Source organism: Terrapene carolina, unplaced genomic scaffold, assembly GCF_002925995.2.
Source record: "Terrapene carolina triunguis isolate 2854851 unplaced genomic scaffold, T_m_triunguis-2.0 Scaffold67, whole genome shotgun sequence".
Classification (NCBI taxonomy): domain Eukaryota; kingdom Metazoa; phylum Chordata; order Testudines; family Emydidae; genus Terrapene; species Terrapene triunguis.
The window spans coordinates 2,929,674-2,950,197 of NW_020664418.1; the positions used below are offsets into that span (position 1 = coordinate 2,929,674).

Sequence of the window (20,524 nt, forward strand, 5' to 3'; positions counted from 1 at the left end):
CCTCTTCAGCGGCATTCATGGCTCAAGTCCCAATCCTGGATATCTGCTGGGTGGTGATCTGTTCTTCCATACACACATTCACCTCGTGCTGTGCCATCACTCAACAGTCCAGAAATGCTGTGGCTTTTTGGGACAGCAGTCCTCCGGTCAGTGTTTCAGCGAAACTCCAATCACATCACCTAACTGATTGCTTGGGAATCAACTACATTGGAATGGACATGAGCAAGCACTCAAAGAAAAAAAGATGGTTACTAACCTTTCCTAACTGTTGTTCTTCGAGATGTGTTGCTCATGTCCATTCCACAACCAACCCATCTGCACCTTTGTCGGAGTTGCCAGCAAGAAGAAACTGAAAAGGTGGTGGGTCGGCAGGTGCCTATATACTGTGTCATGTAGGTGCCACCAGGGGGCACCAGAGTCGATCTGACATATACCACTAGGACAGTGGTTCCCAAACTGGGGTTCGTGAACCCCTGGGGGTTCGCGAAATGTTACAGGGGGTTCTCCGGAAAAAAATCCCTAATGGCGGACAGAGCTGTCCCTAGGGACCTCGGAGAGCAGGGGGCCAGCAGCCCGGCACCCCTGGACTTCCAAGAGCTAAGCAGATCAAAGCAAGCCTATCAATCACACTGAGGAGATTTAAACGTCAGGACTCCTTATAAGAAATGGAAATGGAGCTGGATATTTTTTGCTGTTTTTAAAATTAAATAGGCAGCTAGTATTGTTTCTAAAATTATTATAAAGAACAAGTTTAAGCTTTGTTGTAACGTGCGTTGTTTGCCAGGACTGCTCAAGACCTGAATGCTTCTGTAGGAGGAATGACTTGAGCTGGCTTCTTAAATACCTTCCTGCTGTTTCACATCTGATGCTCCTTGATGAAACATAGGAGCCTTGTCTTATAACAGGCTTATTCAAAGTGATACAAAGTACGAAAGTGAGATTTTGAAAGAGTGTTGCTGTTTTCATAATGTAATAAAAATACTGTAATGATAAATAATAATAATAATAATAAATAGTGTGTAATAAGCATGTCATAAAAACAAATTTAATATTTCCAAGATCACTGCTTTTATAATTTATACTCAGGTAAAGGAGAAAATCCCTGGAAACATTCATTTTTAGGAGGAGGTTCGCGAGACTTGACATTTCAGTGAAAGGGGTTCACAGGTTGTTAAAGTTTGGGAACCACTGCACTAGGAGAAAAACTTCTGGCAATGGTGCATGCGGTGCACGCACACCTATATTGGAATGGACATGACCAACACATCTCGAAGAACAACAGTTATGGAAAAGTTAGTAACCATCTTTTTCTGTTTGCACTGAGCATGCTCCATCCCCTCACAACTTCTGCGCACCATCCCCACAGAGCTATTGAGCATGTTACATCCTAGGGCTGCAGGGGCTGAGCAGCACTTTCCTTGCAATTGCTCCTCCTGGTTGTCAAGAGGCTACTGAGGTGCTAGGTACCAGAACTGAGCAGGGAAATTCTGTCTCTTCTGGGCTCTCAGGGTCCACCCTTGCAGGCGCCCTGGCAGCGAGGAGGAGGAGGAAGATGCTTTATTGGAATACAGAGGGGTAAGGAATGGCAGCAGGGGATGAGGAGGTTGTGGGTAGAGGTGGGGAAAGAACTGGGGGGTGGGTGGGAGACAGAGACTGGCCAGGGACACAGAAGCAGAAGGGTCTATAACCATTAGAGTACACTCTCCTCCAGAACCTGGAGCTGAATCCAGAAGTCCTCAGTCTCTACATTCCTCTGTTGTCAGCAAATAACTGAAATCCATTGGCAAAGTGTGTGTCTAGTGACTGGTCTACATAGGGATAACAGCCTACTACTGCTACCATTCACTCCATTAATTCAAGTGGTAGAGATCTGTGCTGAAGATATAAGGGGTCAACCCAGGTGTGTGTGTGTGGGGGTGAATCAATATAGTTCAATGTGTTGGCATTTGTTTTTTCAGGTTTTTTTACATTAGTAAATTACACTGGTCTACAATTTTTGAGAAGTCGTCTGCTTCAGAGATAAAATGTGCTATTTATTATGTATTTTGATGTGCTGAATTCAAATATGACAATTAAAACAACTGGCTACTGTTTCTAAGATATTTAAGTTTTTACATTTTATGTCTATGTATATTGTGTAGATAGAGTTTTAATCATAAATTGTAAACCTAGGTCTTTTCATGTGTTTATGGTTGCTTTACATGATAATATTTCACCTGTCCTGTTTATGTAACACTTTAAAAATCAGCAAAAGGGTTATATAAATAAAATTTATTATGAAACAAAAGGCAAAAAAACTATTATGTACATAGTTTAGTCCTATTCAGTGTCTACTCGGCACTTCTTGGCTTGTCTCTTGTATTCATTAAATGGAGCATCTCTTGTCACTGTCCAGCAATAGTCTGCAAGCATTGATGGGCTCCATTTGCCCTGATAGCGTTTCTCCATTGTTGCAATGTCCTGGTGAAATCGCTCGCCGTGCTCGTCGCTCACTGCTCCGCAGTTCGGTGGAAAAAAATCTAGATGAGAGTGCAAAAAATGTATCCTTAGTGACATGTTGCAAACAATGCTTTTGTATGCCTTGAGGAGGTTTTCCACCAACAACCTGTAGTTGTCTGCCTTGTTGTTTCTGAGAAAATTTATTGCCACTAACTGGAAGGCTTTCCATGCCGTCTTTTCCTTGCCACGCAGTGCATGGTCTAATGCATCATCTCGAAGAAGTTCACGAATCTGAGGACCAACAAAGATACCTTCCTTTATCTTAGCTTCACTTAACCTTGGAAATTTACGCAATTCATATCATGTATGATGCAATACCAGCTTCAGATTGCATCATTCATTGTTTTGCCTAAAAAGCAAGTACTGTCCAAACCCAGTCATAGATTTATTCATAGATCCAGTCAAAGATGTATTTTAGTCATTTCTGGTTTAAATTGAGATCCCTTCCCTTTATAACTCACTTATCCTCCGCCATTCCCAAATCAAGGGTCGTATATACTGACCCAATAGCATATCTTGAAAACTAGAGCCAATCAACAATTTTAAGCATCATTTTCGTTCTCAGTGACCCAGAATTAGTAAAGTTTGACTACATTTATTTCAGAAGCATTTTGGCTGTAGAGCAGCGTTACATCCAAAACAATTTATGTTAAGAGGATATTAAGGTTGGAGTCAAAAGTGGAGTCGGAAATGGCAGAACTGAGGTTGCTGATGCCCTGGGGTGAGCCTCTGTCATCATGTAGAGTCAGTAATGGATGGGAGAAGGCCAAAATGCTCTTCCAGCTCAAGGATATTTCACAGAGAAGCAGGGAATGGGTTGGAAACAAAGAAATTGGAGTTGTTTTTGCTGGTCATTGAGCTGAGGAGTGTTATATGGCACAGGCAGGCAACACCTGGGCACAGTCTCTGTCCCTTTTAGGCTTGACACCCTCATCTGTAATAATATCCCACAGCAAAGGCTCTGAAACATAATCCCATTCCAGTCAGGCCCTGGAAAGAGTGGCACCACCAGCCAAGCTTTCCCCACTCCCTGATTGGCCCAGTACTATCAGCTCCTTTTCTCAGTTTCCATTTTGGCTGTGATACCCAATGCTAAGAGCCGATTGGCCAGCTGCCTCCTTCTCCTTCCCCCTGGGATTGGTTGAAGGAGTGAACTGATTGGTCCCTGGGCTGCCCATGTGGTGCATGAAGTAAGCAGGTGGGACAGCAGAGCATCTGAGTGCTTAGACATTGAAGAACAGCCAACGGAGGATCTTGGGCTCCCTGCAAAGGTGCAGCTGGAGTTATCTGTGGAGTCTCAGCAACCACTTCCATCATCTGCTTTGACTGCCTCTCCCCAAGGCCAGCAGAGAGAGAAGCCACCTGAAGTCACTCCCACTGAATCTTTATCTAAAGTAACAGTTTGTTTATCATTCACCTGGGTCATTTAATCTTTTTTAAAATAGTGTTAAAGAGATGGGGGGAAACTGCATTTAACAATCATTGCGGGATAAAATATTTTATATCTTCAATTAAAAATGAATCCTGAATTACAATTTTTTTTTAAAAAATCAAACAAAAGAAAACCTTGATATTTAATTAAAACAGCAGCCAAGGAAATAATCAATACTCGATTTAAACATAGGTTTCAGAGTAGCAGCCGTGTTAGTCTGTATCTGCAAAAAGAACAGGAGTACTTGTGTTCTTTTTGCGGATACAGACTAACACGGCTGCTACTTTGAAACCTGTCATTATGCAAGGCACTGCATTTAGCCGTATGGAGTGGAAATCCATAAATTTGTTAGTCTCTAAGGTGCCACAAGTACTCCTGTTGATTTAAACATAATAAAAGAAAAGACTTAATATTCAGACACTAAGGAGGAATTGGACTTGGAGATACCTAATTTCGCATAGAAACTCTAGCTGTGAAGTTCCTGACCTAGGATTCTTTGGGACTCTCTTCCCCTGAAGATATTCCCACCCCAAGAGCCTGCATCTAAAAGTTTGAAGCCAGTAAAAAAAAAAAAATATATTTGGTGTTTCGGGACTATAAAGCGCTGGCAGGCATAAGCTTATAACTTTCTACTGAAGCTGTTTCATTCAAAAGGTAGAAGAAATCATTTTTATTTTCCTCTCTTAAAGAAAATATCTGTTTTATTGGCCGTTTACTGCTTATGCTATTTTCTTACTTGGTATTTTCATCTGAAGAAAGCTTTTTAAGTCACATTGCTTTAATTTTTTTTGGTTTTGAACATTTTTCTTGGTAAATTAGAGGGTGGTTTAATTACTGGTCCTCTTCATAGTAATAGACCTTTTCCCCCTTGACAGTGAAAACAGTGAGGCTTGTTAAATTAACCCTTGTGTTGGTTGGCAGATCTCTCTCTCTCTCTCTCTTTCTCTCTCAGGCACCTATCTTCTTAGTTTCTGTGTTGAGATGGAAGAAGTGTGGGTTGTCTACTTGTGCCTGTTCTTGCTTGTCTTGGTGCTCATTTTAATGAAGCGTGACCCAGATTTAACAAAGAAAGTTAAGGAAACACCAAGTACCCCAGCGCCAACCACCTATTATTCCAGTGGTGCTGGCAAACATCTGGAATACACTGAAGAAGAGATGGAGAAATCCCTGGAGAGGCTAACCAGCATCTTGTATGAGGTAGATGCTAGAAAAAGGGAAACCCACCATGAGCAGAAAATAGCAAAGGCAGAAGCCTATCACAAAGCACCTGACGCAGAGTCTGAAAATAAAGAGCTAATGGGAAAGGGGCCAGGACATTCCCAGCATCTATCTAGCCAGCACAGGGTTCAGGTAATGGAGCAAGGCCACCCAAGAATTTCAGAGTCAGCACTACATTGAGCTCTTGGTTGATATATTGAGTCCTGTTGAAATATATATGGTGGGTCGGTGGGTGGGGATGTGTATGTATGTAATACACACACAAACACACAGGCTTATGCTGTATTTCAACATGATCCAACAGTTCAACCTTAAGCTCCATGTAGTGTGTATTGGATATAGATATTTCCCACTTGTGTGTATATGAACCTGGTAAATCCATCTTATTTTTGACTGTACTAAGCATATAAGTAACTAGGATTTTTTTTTTATTTTAAGAAATAATGGGCCAGATCCTCAGCTGGTACAAATCTGCAAAACTCCTTAGACTTTAATGCATCTGTGTCCATTTAAACCAGCTGAGGATCTGGTCCAATATGTATAGATGCTCTGCTGACTCCCATCCTTGCCTGTTGCAGGTATAATGCTGAATGGTGGACAGTGTTTATATATATTTGCCCTTGTGTGGGGGTGATAATGCATATTATTTTGGTGGTGTTCCTAACTCCTAAGAATATGAAAGATGCCGTTGTAGACTTGTAAAATTCAACTTGCCTTAGGCAAGAAATTTTTTTAAGGGGTTGGGGACAAGTTAAATACCTTTATATTTTTTTAATCATTGCTCTCATCACAATAAGTCAGATTTTTGTGCTTGGGCTGACAAAGTTTCATGCCAGTTTTGCAAAGCTCTATTACTTTCTGCTAGCAGCTGTTTGAGGCACATACGTCTTCCATTGCCAGTACCCCACTTGTGAGATAACATATTCTTTTCTCAATGGGAGATATTTCTAAATGCTGAGTCCCTGATGCCCAGAGGGGCAGACAGGCACTTAATGTCAATATCCCATTTCTTGTCAAAGCAGCAAGAGGTGCTCCCAACATCCCCTGGTATGAGTTACCACTGCATACTGCCTTTTCAGTTAGCTAGACTCTGAGCAGCTGACTAAGAAATCCCATTTTAAATTCCCAGTCGTCAGCAGCTGACAGAGTGGCTATTTATGGATTAAAATAATCTAACTAAAGGGAGGTAGAGGTGGAGGATATCCAAAATGTGAGATTATTTCATGCAGCATATATTGAGAGACCCAATAACTCAGTTAATGACAACCCCCCTGGCATGTTATATAATTTTTTTATTTGTTTAAGTGTAGGTGCTGTTTGTTTTATTATCTCTTCTTTAGTCTGAAAATGGCAAAGATCTGTATTTGAAGTACTATGGCTCATCCAGTGGAATAATAGCATTACTTTTTGTTTATAGACACGTTAGTAGGAATTTAGATGGTAAAGAAATACTGTCATCTTATTGTTGTAGTTTGGAAACAGTGTTCTTAGGGTATCTGACTTCCATTTGTTTGCCCAAAAACTAGATTTTTTTCCCCGCCATCTTGATGCCATATATCCGCACTTTTGGGGCTCTCTTGGGGCACTTGACAGAACTATTGTGTGTGCCTCTGAACATCACCTTTATACACCCTTTTATTTTGTGAAATGAATGGTGATCATGGAGAATTAAAGTAGCAGAAACCCTTATTTTTTTGCAGGGGTTGGCGAAGAAGCTACAACCTGAATCAGTATTTGTCAATGACTCAGAATACAGGGCCTGCACCTGCTCCTATTGAAGTACCTGGCAAAACTACTATCAACTTCATGAGGAATGAGCGCAGGGCCAAAACCAGCAGGCTTTTTCTCTGTTGGTTAGCTGGAAACCTTCAATATAATCATAAGTGTTAATGTAGGGCATAGCATTGTCAGCTGTCTTTGAAGTTGGCTGATGGTATGTGGTGCATGAAGATGTTTTAAATCATTATAGAGCTTTGATTAATGGACCATTTGGATGCACCAGAAAGTGCAGCGGCAGATGAAGGCTTTTGGGTCTCGATCCAGGAGGCTATGAGACACTTTGATCCTTTCACTGTACTAGCAGTCTGATGGTGTTTTCACCTTTTAATGTCTTATAATAATTCAAAGTGAATTTAGTGTTGGTGGAAGGAGGTGGTTTGGGACCTCTCAGGATTGAAGACCTCCATTTATTTATTGAACAGAGACAGTTTGGAAGGCAGCATGCAAGCTTCCCCCATTACATGCTTCAACCTTCTGCTGAGCTGGCCACCTCTAGGGCTCAGTCTCCATGGTCCACTCTGCCCTGAAAATGCCAGCAGCAGTGCCAGTTGTGCTGGTGATTTTTGAGATGTGGATCATTGTCCGTTAGGAACTGGACCAAGACCAATTCATTTCACATGGGTTGCCCAACAGCCATTCTATAGTAATGTTAAGGCACCACTGTTTTGAACCAGCACCTTTGAGTGAAAGATGCTGTATTACATTGCCAGGTACCTATGTCATCTAGTGAGAGGGGAAGTCCACTAGGGCAGGGGTGACCAACCTGTGGCTCCGGAGCCACTTGCAGCTCTTCAGAAGTTAATATGCGGCTCCTTGTATAGGCACCAACTCCAGGGCTGGAGCTACAGGCACCAACTTTCCAACGTGCCGGGGGGTGCTCCCTGCTCAAGCCCTGGCTCTGCCACAGGCCCTGCCCCCACTCCACCCCTTCCCGCCCCCTCCCCTGAGCATGCCGTGCCCCTGCTCCTCTCCCTCCCTCACAGAGCCTCCTGCATGCCACAAAACAGCTGATCGGGAGGGGTGCTGGGGGGAGCTGATGGGGGGGGGGGGCTGCTGACATATATTACTGTGGCTCTTTGGCAATGTACATTGGTAAATTCTGGCTCCTTCTCAGGCTCAGGTTGGCCACCCCTGCACTAGGGGCTTTGCTATTGCTGTTGATTTTATATGGAAGGCTCTGTTGCTATAGTGATGGCAGCAGTATAAAACCCATAGATATTCACCTGAAGTGAAACTTTACATCCATGTTTACTCAATTTGAAACATACTTAGCTCTAGTTCTGAGCTAGAAACAGCTGTGAGTCTTGAACTGCCATTTCATCAGAGACAAGGAGCCTCAAGCTGAACTGGGATGCATCTCTTCCCGGCTAGATTTCCATGCTTCCAATGTGGCTGATCATAGAAGTTCCAATGGGAAATCTTGGGCCCTCCAGTTGAAGTATTCAGCTAATATATCTGCAGCTGTCCCTTCTCCCATGTCGTGTGATGCTGGGTGCCAAGAAATCTAGTAGTTTTCAAGAACAGTTGCTGACGACTTCTGGTAATGAATGGCTGATTTTTAAATATGGGTAGTTGCCACAATCATAAAAGTGAAGTCTTGTAGAAGTATATGATTGTGTTATTGCAACATCCAGTTAAGCTAATTTAACAAATCTAACAAAATTAAGGGGAGCATTTCATTACTAAAGCCTGAGTTTTGTAAGAGCTTTGAAGTGACCGACCATCCCATTTGTAAAATAGTTACTGTGGATGCTCTGAAGCCGTTTTTGATGAGTTGGATACAAAATCTCATTTCTGACTATAGATTATCTTTCCTTGGTATTTATGAAACTTGATTGTTACGGTTTCTTATTTCTGCTATTGTATTATGGGTCAATTGACATTTGGTAACCCAAGTATGTATGTATTTTCCAAATACACTCGTGTTGCTCTATAAAGCTAGACTGATACATTCATAGATGCATAGATTTTTTCAAAGTCTGGTGGGAACATTAGACCGAGTCTGACCTCTTGTATAACACAGGCCATAGAATTTCATCCAGTTACCCCTGTATGAAGCCCAGTAACTTATGTTTGACTAAAGTATATCTCTACTACTGATCTTGAAAAAGGGGTAATAGTGAGATGGCAAAATTTGCAGATGATACAAAACTACTCAAGATATTTAAGTCTAAAGCAGACTGCGAAGAGTTACAAAGGAATCTCACAAAACTGGGTGACTGGGCAACAAAATGGCAGATGAAATTCAGTATTGATAAATGCAAAGTAATGCACATTGGAAAACATAATCCCAACTATACATATAAAACAGTGGGGTCTAAATTAGCTGTTACCACTCTAGGAAGAGATTTGGGCGTCATTGTGGAGAGTTCTCTGAAAACATCCACTCAATGTGCAGCGGCAGTCAAAAAAGCTAACAATGTTGGGAATCATTAAGAAAGGGGTAGATAGTAAGACATAAAATGTCATATTGCCTCTATATAAATCCATGGTACGCCCACATCTTGAATACCGCATGCAGACTTGGTCACCCCATCTCAAAAAAGGTATAGTGGAAAAAGTACAGAAAAGGGCAACAAAAATGATTAGGGGTATGGAACAGCTTCCGAATGAGGAGAGATTACTAAAACTGGGACTTTTCAGCGTGGGAAAAAAGAGAACTAATAGGGGGGAATACAACAGAGGCCTATAAAATCATGACAGGTGTGGAGAAAGTAAATAAGGAAGTGTTATGTACTCCTCATAACACAAGAACTAGGGGGTCACCAAATTAAATTAATAGGCAGCAGGTTTAAAACAAACAAAAGAAAGTATTTCTTCATACAATGCACAGTCAACCTATGGAACTCTTTGCCAGAGGATGTTGTGAAGGCCAAGACTATAACAGGGTTCAGAAAAGAACTAGATAAGTTCATGGAGGATAGGTCCATCAATGGCTATTAGGTAGGATGGGCAGGAATGCAAAACCATGCTCTGAAGTGTCCCTAGCCTCTGTTTGCCTGAAGCTGGGAATGGGCAACAGGGGATGGATCACTTGATGATTACCTGTTCTGTTCATTCCCTCTGAAGCACCTGACATTGGCCACTGTTGGAAGACAGGATACTGGGCTAGATGGACCATTGGTCTGACCCAGTGTGGCCGTTCTTATGTTATGTTCCAGAAAGGCATTCTGGACTTGACTTAGACTAAAACTTGAAGAGATGGAGAATCCACCACTTCCACAGGTAGTTTGTTCCAGTGGTTAAAGCACAATAAAGTGGTATACTGGTATAGATCTCTCACTTAATTTCCTGCTCATAAAAGTAAGGGAATGAAAGTACCAAGTAAAGCTGGACATAATGGACATGACCTAAAGTCTACTGAAGTCAGTGGAAAGACTCCCATTAACTTCAGTGGGCTTTGGATCAAGTCTAATATGGGCAGGTGCCATGTGGACTCCTCCTTGTAGGGCTGTGGATTTCATGGGATTTGGATCAGGCATATAATTTGGCCAGTGTACCTCAGTTGTGACCTAAAGCACCTTCTCTTATTCCATCTTCCACCAGGGCTAGTCATTCTGTTATACAGACAAACTCACAAAGTACTAGAGTTGTTTTTGTAATTCATGGCAGTTACCCAGAGCATTGAATAGGTGCCCCTTAAAAAAAATCTGTATTTCCTTGGGATTTTCAATTGTCTTTACACTGAACTTTAGACTTGAATTTTAGATAATTTAATAATTTATTTTACAAACCATCTCTCTCCTCCCCATACTTGTGGAAGCTGAACAGTCTAGTAACATGAACCACTTGTTATAATTCAAACACACAAAACCAGGTGAAGGGATTCAATACTCAAATATAAGGGGCGGGAGGTTTAGATGGGTGTAGGTCATAAATGTGGGATCAACAGCAGTCATATTCTGAAAATGCAACACAAATGAGGGGAATCCCGCTCCACTGAAGTCTCTTGGAGCAGGGTCAGACTCTCAAGTTGTTCTTTAAAGGTGGAGAGAAATGGACTGAGACAGATGGCACAGAGGATGCTAATCTTAATGTACCCTAAAGAGGGGTGTCAGGGTGCACATACCCATTAGGGCAAGGGAGAAATAGGAAGTCTTCAGTATAGCCAAGGGCTTTAAAAACCAAGCGTGGCAACTTAGTCATTCAGGGGTGACAGGTTAGTGTAGTAACCCAGCTAATGACAACATGGGGGTTGTGTCCAAATCTGCTTGGCTGGAGATTGGGGTAAGGCTCCATGATAGGGGAAATTAAAATTTGGCATGAGCATGTCTTAGTCTGTCTCCTTAGAGTATTTACAACTAGAGCCTGTGCTGTCAATCATTGACTGTAAAATTAAATTAAGATATCAGTGGTGTAAATCCATAGTAACTTCCTGGCTCTGTAACTGAGACCAGAATATGGACCTGTATGTATATATTTATTCTCTTATTCAGACTGCATTCACCTTTGGTCAGTGGGTCAGGTGAAGTCACTTCTTTCAATGGACATGCCTACAGCCGGTGCTCCTGAACCAAGTAGCTTTTTTTCCAGTATTAGGGCTAGGGCTGTCCTAAACATGGGTCTCCTTTAGCAGGCCTCAGAAAGCTGTACCCAGGAAACTGCTTTGTGACAGTACTAATATAAGTCTAAGTCATATGTGTTTGGCATTTATTACAGCAAGTGGATGGAACTGCAAGGAAGTATTTGTTATACATACTTGATGGTGTTGCCTCTTATGATACAAGAATGAGACCCTCTCCTTCACTCACCCCAAATTTAAAGAGACTAGTAGGCTTTCTATTAACTGACTTCTGATGACTTCCAGTTGCTTTGAATTTTGCAGCAAGGGACTCTAGTGCTTCTATTTTAAGTTGAGGAATCCATCCTGACACACACACACCCCATCCTCTTTGCTTGCTGTAAGGTAAGGCCTAGGAGTGGAAGATCCAGTAGGATGATAACATCTTTTGCGGGTTCAGAGCTCATCATAAGTAGAAATCATTTATTACAGGTCCAAAATTTCTCACTCCTGGGACCAGGGCCTATAGCTCAGCTGTTGGTGAGCACAAACTTTATTTGTAATATAGCAGATTAGGCTTTTAAACTTGCAGGATTTAACTTCCATTTGGCTATGAAATCAACATGTAATCTATGAGGCCTTGTAAGAATCAGTATATCCAAGCAGTTTACAACATCAGCCAACAATCAGCAATGCTGATGTGAGCACATCAGCTCTGCAAGCAAGGAGAAGATGGCAACCTCAACCACTTTTTAGTTAGGTCTTTCAGTAGTTTGTGCTTTGGGTAAGGCAGCAGGCAGGACTTCTTGCAGGTTTGCCCACTACAGTTCACTATTCAGGAGATGGAGGAATATTAAAGAACCTAATCTTAGATTGTAAACTCTCTGGGGCAGGGGCCACCTTTTTGTTCTGTGTTTTTGTACAACACCCAGCACACTGAGGTCCTGTGCCATGTTTGGGGCTGCTAGGCACTATGGCAATACAAATAAATAAGGTCTAAAGAGACATCCCATTTTTGTCACTGTTTTTAGTCATGTTGAACCAACACGATGTTAGTAGATCTAGAATTTTACAGTGGAGGTATGGGGCTTGGGAGTGGGTGTGGTTTGGTATGTAAATTAGTAAGAATATTTGAATTCCAAAGTAAAGAATGATGTTTTGTCCCAAACAAGTTAGTTGTGCTTTTTTTTAACTAGATCTGAGCCTGAATGAGAACCACAGATCTGATCATTCCTAAAACTTAGGGAGTGGTTAAAATCAGATCACAGATCTGAAGTTTGGAAATGACCCCACCTTTGTTTGTACTGCATAATTGTGTGACTGTTTTATGTGAACATATTTCAGCTTTGGGTCGTTTGCTACATTTCTTATCACCACTGTGTGGTTAATGAAGCATCTTAGCTGTATGGCGTTTGTTCTGCTCCCAGCTGGATGAGTGTAGCTGCAGTAAGAGGAGGCAAGTGTGATACAACACGAGGGTGTTTGATTCTCTCAGGAAGAGAGTGGGAGCAGTTGGGGAGGAGTTAGGAGTTAATCATAACTAGGGAAATTTTAGGATAGTTTCAACTTTTTCCTTTACTTGCCACTTAAGTCAGGCATTGTCTGAGACATCACTGCTAACAAAAGCAGGCTATGGTAATATAAGCATGTAATGTGTGCATTCATGGTCCTAGACCTGAAGGTAATGACCAGATGCTTGCATGACTTATTTAATTCTCTCTGGTCCAGGGATTTTGAAAAGTACAGGGAACGAAGAGTGCAGTCATATGCCCTTGGCCAGCTCCTTTAATTGAGTTTGTACTAGAGCTCTGGCCAGGAGTTTTGGAAAAACAGTCCTACCACATGTTCCTGTGTTGTTAAGCAATGTGTCATATAAATACTCAGTGCATTTATTGAATTTATATTTTTTGCCACCCAAGCAGCATGAAAGGAAGGCAGAAAATTGGGTGGGTTTTTTCCGCCTCTGAGACTGAACTGCCGTAGGGGCTGATCCAAAGCCTGCTGAATTTAAGTTTCTAATTTTTTTGCCACCCATTACCAGTAACTGCTAATGGAATTTTTGCTGTTTAGTTGTGTACACACACACCTCTCTATCAATGCTCATTGGACACCACTGTAGGTGAGAGAATGGGAGAAAGTTGAAGACTGGCTTTGCCTATCAAGAGTCATAGTGAATGCTCTGCATGAAGTGCATTTTAACACCACCATAGCAGATCTACTTCACTTTTGACTCCGCTGTAACAATGCTTTAGAAATTCTCCTTCATCAGCTCATGTACTGGCCTATCAACATGGAGTGAATACAATTTGGCTTTATTAATATTGTGATGTGTATTTTTGTTGGAGACCAAAATTAACTTAAAACAGGTTTGTACAAGACCTTCAGATTATTGGTTATTTATCTAGCATCATGACACTTGCTAGGTAAAAATAAAATGACTAAGAAAGTCCCTGTTCTAAGGATTTCCATGAGATTAGGGTTAAAATAGTCTGATGGCAGATGTGGAGGAGTGAAGACAACATAAGGCAGGAAAGGAGGGGGGGGATTAGAGGCTGCAGAGTAGTTACCACAGTGCACGGTAAAGAGAAATCAGTTGTATCTTGGACTTTAGTTTGGTTCCTTTTTGTAATAAGATCTGAGGGAATGAGCTATATAGCATGGGAGGTTAGATTTGAGAGGACTGGGGAAGGGATTCTAGAACATTTTGAGAGCAGCAGCTGAGGTAATTTTAGATAGGGCTCAGAAATTATTCCTTAGCTCAGTCAGCCTGCTTCCTACATCAGTTCTGCTAAAGTCTTATCTAACCTGCACTGCCGGTGACCTGGCCACCTCTGCTACAGATTTGGCAGGAAGAGCAAAGGGAGCCATGTTTTCCTAGTACAGCTAATGTAATAAAAATTCATATAGGAATATAATGAGAGAACCAGGACTTTCAGTACAAAGCACAGGATGTCTCCATCTTTGTTTCTTCTAAAGGATTGTTCTTCTCTTGTTTTAAAAAAAAAAACTGGGTGACATTTTCTTTTCATTGTACTGTCATTGGAGCTCACAGGATGGGAAGCATTTCTTGGGCAGAATCTGTTACATTCAAATTGGCATTGCTATGAGCAGTCGTCATCATGTGCAGGATACTCCACAAGGAGAATCTCAAGGCAGTTTGCTGCCCATCCCACAGGATCCATTGGTTTCCTCATGGCAGGGGGCAATCTGACCCATAGCATGAAATATCAGCACTATTGGCCCAATCCACAGCTCTAAGGGAGACTTTCCAGTAAATTCAGCAGGCTTTGGATCAGGTCCTAGAGCAGTCCAGGTCTGGAGGAAATAGCACCCCCACCCCAATTTTCTGCCTTTTGTTTCATACTGCTTTAACATTGCAGGAAGAATTTTAACAAACTGTCTAACTTGTGCCTAATAAAGTTCTTGTGATTGTTACATTAGCATTAAGGCAGGATAGAAATTGGTCGTTCGTGTCTCCTAGTGGATCCATATCCCAAAGTACTTATGCTACAAATACAATCAGAGGTGCCCTTTGGGCACTGTAATAGTTCTCAAGAGTTGATGTCCTTGCCATCTGTGTCAGAGGGGAACTCTCTTCTTCAGCTCTTAGTTTTGAGAGAACCTTTCCCAATGATGTAAATAACAATAACAAAAGTATAGTAAAGCAGGTGGGTGTATATCACAGAGGTTAGAGTAGAGGCAATAGGGAACCTTTTACCTCTAGGTTGCTGCTTCAGAAGCTACTAGGTTGATAGTGACTAAAGGTTCTTGCTGTCCCACTATTCAATGCTTGTGTGACTGTTTATGATCTCAGTCTAGGTCTTCACAAACACACACAAAGGTATGAACTGAGATGAGGACAATCTTTGCGGAACCCAAGGAGTAAGATAGCATAGAGACTGTTACTGTCCATGACAGACCTTTTTGTGGCTACCCAGAGGATTTCAGCCTCCAGGGCTGTCGGACTTTGCACTTTTAAACAAGCACCAAATTTCCTTTATTTTTAAAAGGCATAATTTTTAATTTTGAACTTAATTATCAAATGCAGGTCACAGTTTTTCCAGTGGTGAAAAATGCTGCTCATTTTGTTCTGGTTACTGTACTCTGCTAACTTTATTTTGTTTGTTATAAAATTGGCCTATTGCACCCTCTTTAGATGCATGGACAGAAAGTCAAAACAACACATATATATTCTCACTGATTGACATGTCAGACAACATAGACTTCAGCTACAGAATAAAGCTCAACACACTCCCCACAATCTCCCCATTAGGCAAAATTGTGAGTGAACAGGCCAGCTTTGCCTAAGAGGTGAATACATTCAAACTATGATGGTCCAATAGGTGGAAGCAAATTCCAAAGATGAGATCTTAGAAGAGCTAGTCACCAGATCCATCAACCGATAGCCTGTTTGTAAATCTGGATAGCAGTTATCCCAGTTGTGCACAAAGAAAGAAAGAAACTGTATGGCTTAAGCTTTCTTATCAGATTTAGCTCCCAAGCTATTTATTCTACCTGTTCTTGGTGAAAAGAGACATTGCCTTGTTTATGCTATTCTTTTGTCTCATAATTGGAATCAAACTGGAACTTAGTTCCACCCCGAAAGAGCTGTAGCAGTCAAAAATAGACTGTTTGATAGGCTGAACTGATGAGGGACTGAGCAGGTGTATTGGACATTTAGACCTTGGCATTTCTGCCTGATGGGAAGAGAGTCTTCAGTCTGAAAGAACATATAAGGTGAATTCTAGGTCAAACCAAGATAGCAGGTTGTTTCAGCCAGCCAATGAAAATTAACCCAGTTTTGACAAACCAGGCTTCAAGTTCTCTTCTAACTGTGGGCACTGGAATGGAATCTAGCACAGCAGCCAGCTAGCCAAAACATAATAATGAAGTGTTTATGTCAGTGCTCATAGTGACCGATTTACAGCTAATCGTATATCTTTCTTCAGGTTCTAGGTAGCTGAAGTGCCAGTGAAAACTGATGATGGAGTAGAGAGGGTCCTGAAATAGCACACTGTCATAGAGGGAGATGGGGAAAATAATCTGTTGGGGCAGAGCCATAGAAGAGCAATTACAGAACTAGAGTAAGATTCATTAGGCAGCAGACATGTGAGAAGGTTCTTTTCAAGCAGGTGGTAAGCCTGTGCCTTTCAGCTGGCATTACTCTCCTTCCTCAATAAGCATTTGCATCCATCTGGAGTTAGTGTTCTGGAATTAATGCTGTCCATGTTTTTGGCCATTCGTCCCATACTTCAGCCACTTGAATGCTTCTGTTAAAACTTTGCTCTTTGAAAGACTGCTCACTTCCCACCTCCAGACTGCTCCTTCTGCTTGTTTCTAAAATGCCTAAATCAGCTCTAAATTTGTAACACATCAGCAAAGTCACTGGTGAAAACCCTGGGTGCATTTGCAGCTGATCTGAAAGCCAGGTCTTGCTTTACGCTTGTTCCAAGCAACATGCCATCCCTGTGTGCTGTAATAACACACTGTCCGAGGGCCATTGGCTGAGCTGTAGCACACATTCTGTGAGCAGTGAAGAAGGAATCTTAGACTCCTGCTCTTGCAGGGAAGGCTGATGTCACATGCCACTGCTCAACATGGGCAATATTTAGTTACACTCAGGCCCCCACAGGAATGTAAGGCTATACCAATATGATCTAATATGATATGCTGGAGCCCTTGGAAGCCTTGAACCCAAAAGGTCAAATTAATGTCATGCCATGTCTCTGCCAATGACAGGGCTTCTGGAAGTGCAACTAGGGAGAGATAATCAGCTGTAATTTTACCACCTGTGCTATATTTTTCCTCTCTTTGTTCAGTATCTCCCACTGGTTGATTAATTTGTTATAAAAACTTCCATCTCTGTATGCTATAGAGCAGCACACTGGGTCCAGGGCAAGCCAACCTTCTACATCAGACTTTCATCTTATTGTTTGATCTTTGTAGGTTCTTACCTACCTGCCGCTACCGCAGTATGAGTGACGGGGAGAGATCAAGAGATCCATCTAGCAGGAGGAGATGGTCAGTGGGTACCTGGCAGGAGAGGCCGATGCCAACAGCAACACCTACTTTAGGAGCCCCTTCGAGACATTTAGAAGGGATGGGAAATTGAACTGTGTTTTCCCCATCCAAACGGTCAGTTCCAGATTGGCAGTGCATGTTTTCTGGGCTAACGATAAGTAAAGACTCCAGCGCCAAGGCATGTTCAAAGAAGCCCAGTTAGTCAGAGCAGCCCTTCAAAACAAATGAAACTAAGGGGGTTCATGTGAGATTCCTGTTACAGCTAGAGAGTGACATTGAGTGCCTGCTGTCGAGGAGTCCTCCCTCCCCAGGAGCTCTTACCAAAAGAGCCACAAGCTGTTAAAGGCTTCAGAAAGTAGGTGGCAGGACTGGTGGCAAATCCACGGATATTAGGATGGAGTTGGTCCATAAGGACAAAAATATATCTAATTTCAACATATTATCATCAAGGGGCTCAGCATCATACAGAACGTCCAGTAAAGATAGTCCTTGCCCCAGATAAATACCTACCACTTTTTATCAGTAGATCTGAAAGCACTTAACAACGGATGTCAGCATCTACAGATGGGGATGTAAAAAAGGTGAAGTGACTCAACCAGGTCACCCAGCAGGCCAGTGGTAGACCTACAAATAGAATCCAGGACTCCTGAGTCCTAGTCCAGTTCTCAAAGGCCACACTACCTATTGCAGTCTAAGCAAGAGTGATACAGAAGCAGAACACAGTGGGAAACCCAGAGAGGATTTTATGTTTAAAATCCAACTTATATGATTGTATTATGGACTCTTTTTATGGGCAATGCAGATTTAGATTCCAATGCACAGTCAACCTGTGGAACTTGTTGGCAGGGGATGTGGTGAAGACCAAAACTATAAAAGAACTAGATAAATTCATGGAGGACAGGTCCATCTATGGCTATTAGCCAGGATGGTCAGGGTTGCAACCCCATGCTCCGAGTGTCCCTAGTCTCTGTTTGCCAGAAGCTGGGAATGGGCTACGGGATAGATCACTTGATGATTGCCTGTTCTGTTCATTCCCTCTAAAGCACCTGACATTGGCCACTGTACTGGGCTAGATGGACCATTGCGCTGACCCAGTATGGCCATTCTTATGTTCTTAATAATTATTGTAATTGTTCATATTATGTTACTGCCTACTATTGACTGGGGCTCTACTGTGCTAGACTCTGTGCAGGCATATAGAAAGGCACAGCCCCTGTTCTGAAGTGCTTACACTGTAAATTAAAATAAGATGCAACAAGTAAGGGAACAATAGGGAAAATGATGTTGACAGTACTAAGACCATGTCTACACTTACAGGTAGATCTGAGATCAATGCAGCAGGTGTCGATTTAGCGGGTCTGGTGAAGACCCGCTAAGTCGATGGCCGAGCACTCTCTGGTTGACTCCGGTACTCCAGCTCCCTGAGAAGCATAAGGTAAGTTGACGGGAGAGCGTCTCCTGTCGACACAGTGGGGTTTAGACACTGCGGTAAGTCGACCTAAGCTACGTTGACTTCAGTTACTTACCGCAGTAGTGTAGGCAGTTATATGATCCAGCCATGTGCATTGGTGTGCAATTGATTCAATTACATCATGTTGTTGTTAGCTTTTTCCTTTTGGGGGGGAGAGAGGAAGTAGAGTTTTTGTTTGTTTTTTTTAATTTAAACTCCTTTTATCTTAATTTTTATTTTTTAAACCTCAGCCTAGTTTTTATATATATATTTTTATTTTTATCACTACTGTTTCTGTTTTTTCTTAATTTTTAAATTTACATTCCACTTCACAGACTCTCAAATATCACACCTATTATTATTCCAAATACTAAACCCACAAGTCCTCAAGAACCAGTGCGTTAGGGGTCACAGAATCAGTGAGTTTCCACTTCTTCTTCTTCTTCTTCTTTCATGTGACAATGGAAAAGCAGTAGGCTGGGAATCTTAATTGAATCTTAAGATTCAAAAGCCATTCTCATGCTTCTGGACGAGCTTGGTGGATCCCACTTTTACCACCATGGTAAGCGTGAATGGGGCAGTTATCTGTGATGTTGCATGGTTTGTACCTCACCACTGTCACAATTTGGTGATTCTTTAATTTTTCTATTAATGAAGGAGATAGCCACACCTTCCATACATTGTCTGAACGCAGTTTAGTGCAGTCCACTGCCTACAGGGAAGACAGAACCCTGGGATTTCTTTTGTTGGGTTTTCAATGAGGTCTTTGTTTGGGACCAGACCACAATTTGAGCCAGCAAGTTCTAGCATCCTTTCTGTTGGCCTGTGGCATTGACATGTTGATCCAGCAAGCTTCCTGGATATGAGTCAGGAGAGTGACAGTGAATTGAGGTCTTGGTGTATTGGCAGTTCCGGAGTGGCCAGAATCTTGTTTAACTTCCAGACCACTGCAACATCTCACCTGATGTTAGCTAGTGTGATGCCTGCCTAAAGTAGGAGCTTTAGTATTAGCATTAATGCAAGAAAATCATTAACAATCCTGAGTGCAGCATTCATTTCAGTGTCAATGAGATTGGTGTGGGAGCTGTTGCACCAAACTGGTATGCAATACTCCACTGTTGACAAAACCTGGGCTTGTACTGACGTTCGAAGCTTGTGTGCATCACATCCCCAGGATGTGCCAGAAAACTTCTGGATAATGTTAACCCTCATCCTTTATCTTCTTTGTGGTGTTGTCAAGTTGTTGGTGATGGCTCAGCATCCAATCAATGGTAGCTCCAAGGTACCATGGGTTGTGGTCATGCAAAAGAGGTAGACCATAAAAGAGGTAGACCATGGCATCATGGTTGTTCAAGTGGAAGGCAGAAACAAGTGTTTTCAAAGTGTTGGATTTCAGTCACCAAGCTTTGAAATATGTCTCAAGTGTCCAGAGTTCATTGTTCATGACCTTTTCTGTGGCCTTCAGAGAGGACGCTTGTATTGTTAGCACAATGTCATCCACATAGATGAATTTATGGGATGATGTGACCAGAACGTCACTGTTATAGAGATTGAACAGTGAAGGCATTAAAACAGATCCCTGTGGGGAGGCCATTGTTCAATATCCATAATTTGCTAGAAGACT

At 42.0% G+C, this 20,524-nt stretch overlaps 1 long non-coding RNA gene across 1 annotated transcript in view; it reads left to right on the top strand.

Annotated features, from left to right (window-relative positions):
• The first annotated feature begins 5,000 nt into the window (after nucleotides 1-5,000).
• LOC112106997 overlaps nucleotides 5,001-20,524 on the top strand; it is a 37,276-nt gene continuing 21,752 nt past the window's right edge. Inside the window, exon 1 of the long non-coding RNA XR_003899772.1 lies at nucleotides 5,001-5,281. This is a non-coding gene — a long non-coding RNA (uncharacterized LOC112106997). The remainder of the gene's footprint in view (nucleotides 5,282-20,524) is intronic.